The sequence below is a fragment of the Grampus griseus genome (assembly GCF_964374135.1).
Source record: "Grampus griseus genome assembly, chromosome: 14".
Classification (NCBI taxonomy): domain Eukaryota; kingdom Metazoa; phylum Chordata; class Mammalia; order Artiodactyla; family Delphinidae; genus Grampus; species Grampus griseus.
This window is the reverse complement of record NC_139008.1, coordinates 50416252-50423741: the sequence shown is the minus strand read 5'-3', so window position 1 is coordinate 50423741 and position 7490 is coordinate 50416252. Positions and strand designations below refer to the sequence as shown.

At 40.5% G+C, this 7490-nt stretch overlaps 1 long non-coding RNA gene across 1 annotated transcript; it reads right to left on the bottom strand.

Annotated features, from left to right (window-relative positions):
• Window positions 1-828: 828 nt before the first annotated feature.
• On the bottom strand, window positions 829-7290 carry LOC309832031. The gene is made up of 3 exons (XR_014297665.1): window positions 7169-7290; window positions 4784-4838; window positions 829-3031 (listed from the first exon to the last, which is right to left on the bottom strand). It is a non-coding gene; the product is annotated as an uncharacterized lncRNA (long non-coding RNA).
• Window positions 7291-7490: the final 200 nt, after the last annotated feature.

Sequence of the window (7490 nt, the reverse complement as noted above, 5' to 3'; positions counted from 1 at the left end):
CTGAACTTATTCAAATTAGCTAATCCTAAATCCATATACCTGCCTCTTCTGTTCCTTCTCGCAGAAACCACAAGAAAGGATCTGTTCTCCCTCCCCATCTCCTGAAGGACCCTGGTATTCTCCATGGCATGGCCTGCCCCTTCCTCTTAGTATCTGTGAGTATAACAAAGTACCTTTTTAATGTCAATTATCTCCTGATCTATTGACCTTACCCTACCTCAATAGTAATGAAATCTGTATTAAAACAAGTGGGATATAAGAATTTGCATTTCTACCATGTTTTCAGGTGACATTCCTGATTCTCGTCTTGGGGACACATGTTGAGAACCACTTTCCTGAAATATTTGAAAGCTGCCATGTTATGTCTGTTGGTGGGGGAGGGAAAGTCAGGGGCAGCAGCTGATGGAAGGGTCCTGTGGTAATAGAGAGACAGTGAAGGTTTTTGTAAAAGCTCTTTCACCCACTTAACCGTCACACTCCTGCGCTCAGTAAAGCATTTTACCCTCTAGCTGAGTCCTCATATGAGAGCTGCGTTAATAACCCTCTATCCCAATGCTGTGATCTTTGCCGTGTTACCTGTGGGAGCATGAGAATACAGAAAGGGGGTGAAGAGCATTGGCTTTAAGTCAGCTGTGGGTCTGATGCTGAGTTGCAGGACCTTGGAAAATTCACTTCATATCCCTGAGCCCAAGTTCCTTCTGCTGTAACTTGGTGACAATAATACCTACATCATAGAGGTAATATTAGGATTAAAAGAGTTAAATGCCAAGAAAGTGCTTAGTCCAGCCCATGGCATATAGTTGGATTTCATAATACAAGTTATTTTTATTGAAGTTATTTTGGGGATAAAACACAGGATGGTAATCAATTGCATTGTCTTGCCCTTTATATAATTTTATGCCTGGCATTTTGAGTTAAGAACAATGGTGTATGATCAAAAGAATCTAAAAATAAGATTCCAATACATCTGTTGTTCCACAAAGCGGAAAACCAGAATCCCCAGATGAAATTCCCTGAGATTGTTCTCTAAGTGATAAAACTACAAGTGTTGCAATCTTCTCCCAGGATTTTATGCCAGAAGAAAGTTGTGTTGTCCAGGATATGCTTCAGTTTTAGTCCTTCTTTGGCAAGGCCAGTGGTACAACGGTGCACGGTGTCATTTCTCCATGTGTGGCCACGTGGTCAGAGCAGTGGCTGTGCAAGAATTGCCCCCTTCCAACCCAACGCGTCTGCTGTACGCATCACTTCTGAGTCAGCCACTTCCCGTCACAGATGAGCTTTCACAAGTAAGCGCTTTGAGGTGCTTCAGTAGAAAGGCGGAAATCACTATTTCTTCTTCTATGTTCATCACCAACATACATGACAGGTACACTCTGATTATAGTATCCTTTTCATTGTGAGGACCAAATTAGCAGGAAAAAAAATTATTTCCCAGATATCCAGCTGGGTCAAGATTCAATTTAGTCCTTTTGCTTTTATGGTGTGTCTCTTGCAATAAAGCACAAGGCACATCTGATATTCTCTGTGAGCTATAATCACTGACAATTTGCCTCAGGACAAAGGTTACCTATTTTAGCAGGAGAAAAAGGATGCTGAAGAATATTTTAACAAATTGATCAAGTGTGCTGAACAAGCAGTTTTTGGGTAACTGGATAATGTGGAGATTTCTACATTGAATGGGCTCATGGCTTGAGTGTAACTGATGTTTTCCAAAGTTTAAAGCAGTGGTGTTTTTTTTTTTTAAATGTGGCTAATAACACACCTGAAGGTCATAACCAGCATTTAAAATTAAATAGAACAAAAGTATCACAGTACACCACCCTTGGTAAGGGTAAGTATGCAAAGGGGTGTGTGTGTGTGTGTGTGTGTGTGTGTGTGTGTGTGTAGTTTGCAACATACAGCCCACTTCTTCAGTGGATCACGGCTGAAGAATGTTTGAAAAACACTGCCTTTGTTATTTCTTGAAATGGTTTATTTGGGATACTGACAAAACTGGATAACTTTATATCCCATGGTAAGATTTCTTTTCAGCCTCTTTCATTTCTTCTGATTAGGTAGATAATCTCCGTTTGCTGCTAACACATCCCCATCAGCTCTCTAACTTTTGTGGGTCTCCCTTTGAAAGGAGGAAAAGCAGGCCTCAGACTCAGAGTCTGGGATAGGAAAGACTTCTGTTTAGGGTATAAATGCTGCTGATTTTCTGTTAAGTTCCATTGGAGTTTCTTACATACTTCTTGTATCCCATGGAATCATGGTTTCCATTTCTACTTCCATGTTGTTCCACAAGGATTTACTGTTTGTTTGTTTATTTTCAGTGACTTGATTTAAGCAAAAAATAGTTGTGAAGAAAATATTAAGTAGTACATTATGGCAAACAATGCTGTAGGGGGTCTGGGACTGGCCAGGGAGATTAGAAACCAGTACCCTTGGTGCCTTTGGCTATGTCTCTCTCTCTAGAATTCAGAGCTGTCTGGTGGACTCCCCTGTGGCCAGCATGACTGGCACCCTCTTCATGATTGAAGCAGATTAGACTGATTGCCATTGGAGTTCCCAGACTTTCCAGGGGGTGCAGGTAATAGCTGCATTTCCTCCACAAAATAAGGAAAACACAGGCAGGCATGTCCCAGGGAGTCCTGAGTGCTGGCTTCCCACTGCTAGTATCCTATCATTGTACTAACATTTACACCAGAGACAATATCTTTGGTCTTGGAACCATGTACTTTTTCTTTGCTGGGCCACACCATCTTGATTTTCTTTCTTTTTTTTTTTCTTATACCTAAGCATTGCCTCAGCAGGGAAAAAACACCAACAGGATGGGAAACTCAAATGGGTTGATGATACAGAGCCCACTGGGGACAGATAACCAAGCTCACATGCCCAGGTTCAGTGGCCACTCCAAGATCTAGCTGTACCTCCTGGCTGGGCCTCTGTGGAAAATTTCCCTTTGTGTACAGGGAAACCTGAGAAAACCAAGCGTGGTCTGAGGTCTGAAGTCCAACTGGCCCCGCTCTCCTTTCTCTGATGGAAGAGCCTAAAAATAAAACAGAGGCAACAAGTGTTAACACAGGCATCATTTCTTTTCCCTGGTACAGATAACACCCCTTTTAGTGCAAGAGTAAGTAGGACAGAAGGTAAATTGAGAGTTGCCTTTGTCCTGTCCTAGACGTGCCTGTATCAACACCAGGGCTAATTTTCTCTTTCCTTCAATTAGCTTGGCACAGTCATTATCATGATTCTTCCCCTCCATGCCCCCGGAGAGCTGCTAAAATGCCATCTGCATCCTCAGTCAACTGGCCACTTCAACATGGGACCTACAGCGGTGACGCCACGCCTTCCTCCATAGGCACGAGTTGTTCCCTCTGCTGGGACAGGAACCATGTTGACCCCTTGTGTGTCAAGATTCAAGGTCTACCCCAAACCTTCCTCTTCCCTCCTGCATCCCTCCCTGGGCAACATCATTTGGGAGGCGACACTTTGATCCGGAAGAGAGCTTTGTGAAAGGAGGTTGCAGATTTTGAGGGAAAAGCCCATGTTTCTGCCCACATGGCTTTGGCTGTACCTGCTTGCTAGTTAGAGTGCAGAGAAAATGCAGACAGAATGAAGTGCCTGGGCGATTTATGCCTTTGGCAAATTGTTCTGAGGGCTTGAGAGAAAGAGGAGAGGGGACCAAAGGGCTCTGCATTTCATTGTAAAAATAGCCAGTCTTGGGCTCCTCCTTTTCCTGCTCCTGTCTCCTCTTCTCACAGGGAGAGCTTTTGAAAGGGGTTCCCCTCCCCCATCCTGTTTCCCCTCCCCCACCCCTTCCTTCTACCATCGCATCTGTGACGCCAGTTCATTTGAATAGCAAGATTTTTCTGAGCTGGGATAAGCGAGATACAGGAAATCACTATTGAAAGACTTCTTTATGCTTGTTGCCATCATCACCTTAGTATGAGGGGACATCCAGAGGGTCCAGTGACGAAAGCAGAGGCCTGGGCCAACAAGGATGCTCGAGGACCCAGAGGTGATAAAGACAGAACTGATCGTCCACAGAGGTCAAGGGTGACAGTGAGGTGGTGAACCTCACTTCCTTGGGTCACAGCAGTGGAACTTCAGATCACACCCTGAAACTTCAGAGTTTTTTTAAAGAAGCTTTGTTGTCCTGCTAATGACACTCTGGGTGAGGGGGACAAACCAAAACACCAAAATACTCCCCCCGAACCAAAAAATAAATTCTTGATGCTTTGTGTACCTGCATAGCCAGGATTACGTATGTGGTGACCAAATGAACTTTCTTAGACTGAATAGTAAGCAATATCTTACCTATTTTTGAGTCAACTGCACTCTGTTATAGCTGAGCTCAAACTTAGGGTGATTCTGTTTATACCAAGGATTATCTACATTCAGCGTTTGGTTTCCAAAATGTGTAGGTGGAGGCTCCTTTCTAACCCACCCACCTGTCACATGTTTAGATGGATTGAGGCTCCATAGACCAGAATGGAGTGATTATAGTTTCCTGTTATTCAAGCATCTATGCTACATATACTTAGATCAGTGTGGTCCCCAGACCAACAGTATAGGTATCAACATCACCCAAGAACTTGCGAGGAATGCAATTTCTAAGGTTCCAATCCAGAACTTTGGAATTAGATGTTCTGGAGGTGGGATCTGTATTTTAACTAATCCTCCAGGCAATTCTGAAGTAGCCTCAAGATTGAGAATCTCTGATTTAGATAACTCATAAAGCCAACACTATTTCCTTATTTTACATTTGGTAGTAAAACTGCTAAGAATGAAGACATACCTTCTATCTGGTGGCACAAATAATTTTTCTGAAGCTCACAATTTTCATAGGATGTCTGTAAAACAGAAATTAGATGGAATCAAATATAATTATGACCAACTTCATCAAATTGATCCATTCTCAAAGAATTACCTTAAAATATGTATGTTGAATATATGTTGAATCTTTTTCTTTTCACTAATGCTTATTTTGAGATTGGAGATATATTTTCTGACTGGGGAAACAATTGGTCTCAGAAGATCAGAAAGTGGAAATACAGAATTCAGAAAAATTCTTTAAAAATCACTCTAAGGAAAAAAAAAGATTTTTTTTTCTGGCAACAACCTTGCAAAATGCAAAACTATTGACATACATCAAATATAGATGCCATCACTTTGTGTTTTTTATGTTTGTTAATAAATGATAGCTAAGTTAATAGAGCACACTGGAAGGAGTAAAATTCTCTTTACTCTTTTCAAGATTTCTCAGAGGAATAATATGATTTTTTCCCCCTTGCTCAGCCACCATTCCCCAGTATTTCATGGATGGCTCTTGGAAAGCAATAGGATGATTTGAATGAAGAAAGAAGGGCAAGATTCTAAATGCAGAGGTAAATCTAAATGAAGCACGTCTACTGAAACAGGAGACTTAGGTTGCCTAAGCATTTTTATGATATAAATCTTAGGGCAACACAATCAACTACTTAAAAAAAATTATATGCATAAAGAGATCTATCAGTAACTGTTCCAGTGGAAGCAACAGCAGTCCTGCAAACTTGATGATGTGTGGTTCAACAACTTCACATTTGAAATAAAGTAGCCAGAAGTGAAAGAAATATGGAAGCCACCAACTTGTAGACAGCAAGACCCTAAAATAAAATGGATTCTAGCTTGTACATCCAATGCAGCCTCCAAGTAGGGTATCTTTCTGAAATCAGTCACATATTTGCAACTCTGACACTTGCTAAGCTTTCCAAGGAAGAATATAAGAGAATGAATGGGTTGGGTGGTCTTGTAAAGTCAGTTCTGCCCTCTCAGTTCTCTCATTTAAAATAATTTAATTTCAGTAGAAATACATGTTTTCATACAGTTTTCAATCTTTGTGAAGGAAACAAAATTTATTTTAGAACATCTTTGATGCATAAGTAAAGGTGATTTATATCCATTCTTTTCTGTGTTAGGAAAACAAATGCATGAAATATTTGAGTTGGCAGATTTTTTTTTCTTGCTAGAACTACACTGTGGCTAAGATGGCTTTTGGAACCTGTTTATTTTCCATATTTCTTCATTTGCCAACTAGATTTTCTTAAGAGCAAATGTTGATACACTTGGGTTTCCTATGTCGAGAATTCAATAGGAGTTTAATAAATTTGCTGTCTCCTGATTTGCCAGTTCATATCTAGAACTTGCCCTTTTTTTTATCTCTCATGTTACTGAAGCAGATTTGCTAATGTAATCTGGAATTTGCACTTTCAGCCCTGAAAGAAAACTTAGCTCTCATGTCATGCAACGCTATGATTTTATAGATGAGGAAACTAAAGCATAGAGAGTTAATTGAAAGTTACACAGGGACTCATGAGAAAAATACCAGTAGAATCTGGGACGCTCCTCTCCCCCTGTCCCCCCCCACCCCGCCGCCCCCTACAAATCTCCCTCTTGGTCTATTTGCATTACGGCCACAGCTATGAACAGTAATTAACAATCAAGTACCAAATAAAGCAATGTGTCATTTTAAATTTCTGGTCCATTTAGTTAAGCTTCTTTCCTGCTCCTATCAATGCATAAACCACAGAAGGATGTTCTTAAGACCTGAGCACCTAAGAACATGTATTTCTCATTTTTTTGACTTTGCAGATTATGTATTTGACAGGGGCTGGCCTTGAGAAAATCCTTAGCTATAAAAATATTTTCACATTATTTAAGAAATAACTTTGCCTTTGGTCTGGCATTATTTCTTTTTCCTTTTTTAGAATAAAATTTTATTATGTTTATTTTCAAACATACTTTCATAAGGAAAGAGTATATTCTATTGATCCAATAACCCAACCCAGATTCAACAATTACTGAGAGTTTGTGATACTTGTGTAATCTTTTCCTTTCCCTCTCTCTTTTTTTTCCCTGAATTATTTTAAAGCAAATTCCAGATGTCATTTCATCCCACCTCTACATTCCCCAATAAACATCTCTAAAGAGTTACGGTGATTTTGCTTCATAAACCTGATGCTATTATCACACTTAAAAATTAGAATTACAAGGTCATCCAGTCAGTGTTAACATTTCCTTGATTGCCTCAAAAATATTTTTAGAGTTGCCTTTTGTCATTATTCATACGTGTGGCTATAGGTTCAGGATTCTAGCAAACACTGCACACTTAAAACAAGAAAGAAAGATGAAGAAGTAAACTTACTTAGCGAGAAGGGTTTTCCCAAATTCTCACAGCTCTAATCTGGATACCATTCAGTGTGACAGGCTTCTCTCTGGGTTCCCACAGCTGGTTAGTGTTTTGAATTCCAGCCTCATGAACTCATATCAGGCTCCACGGGCTAATGCTCGGCACCCAGTCTCGCGCTCATATCTCTGATGACAGAGTAATGGAGCAGCCACGGGCATTGTCTGCCTCTTTCTAAATGCACTGTCATCTCTTTTATTCCTCCATCTCTGTAGGCAGTGAGGGACTCTAATGCCTCTGGGAAGCATTTACATGGCTGTGGAGGTAAAGGTAATGACAT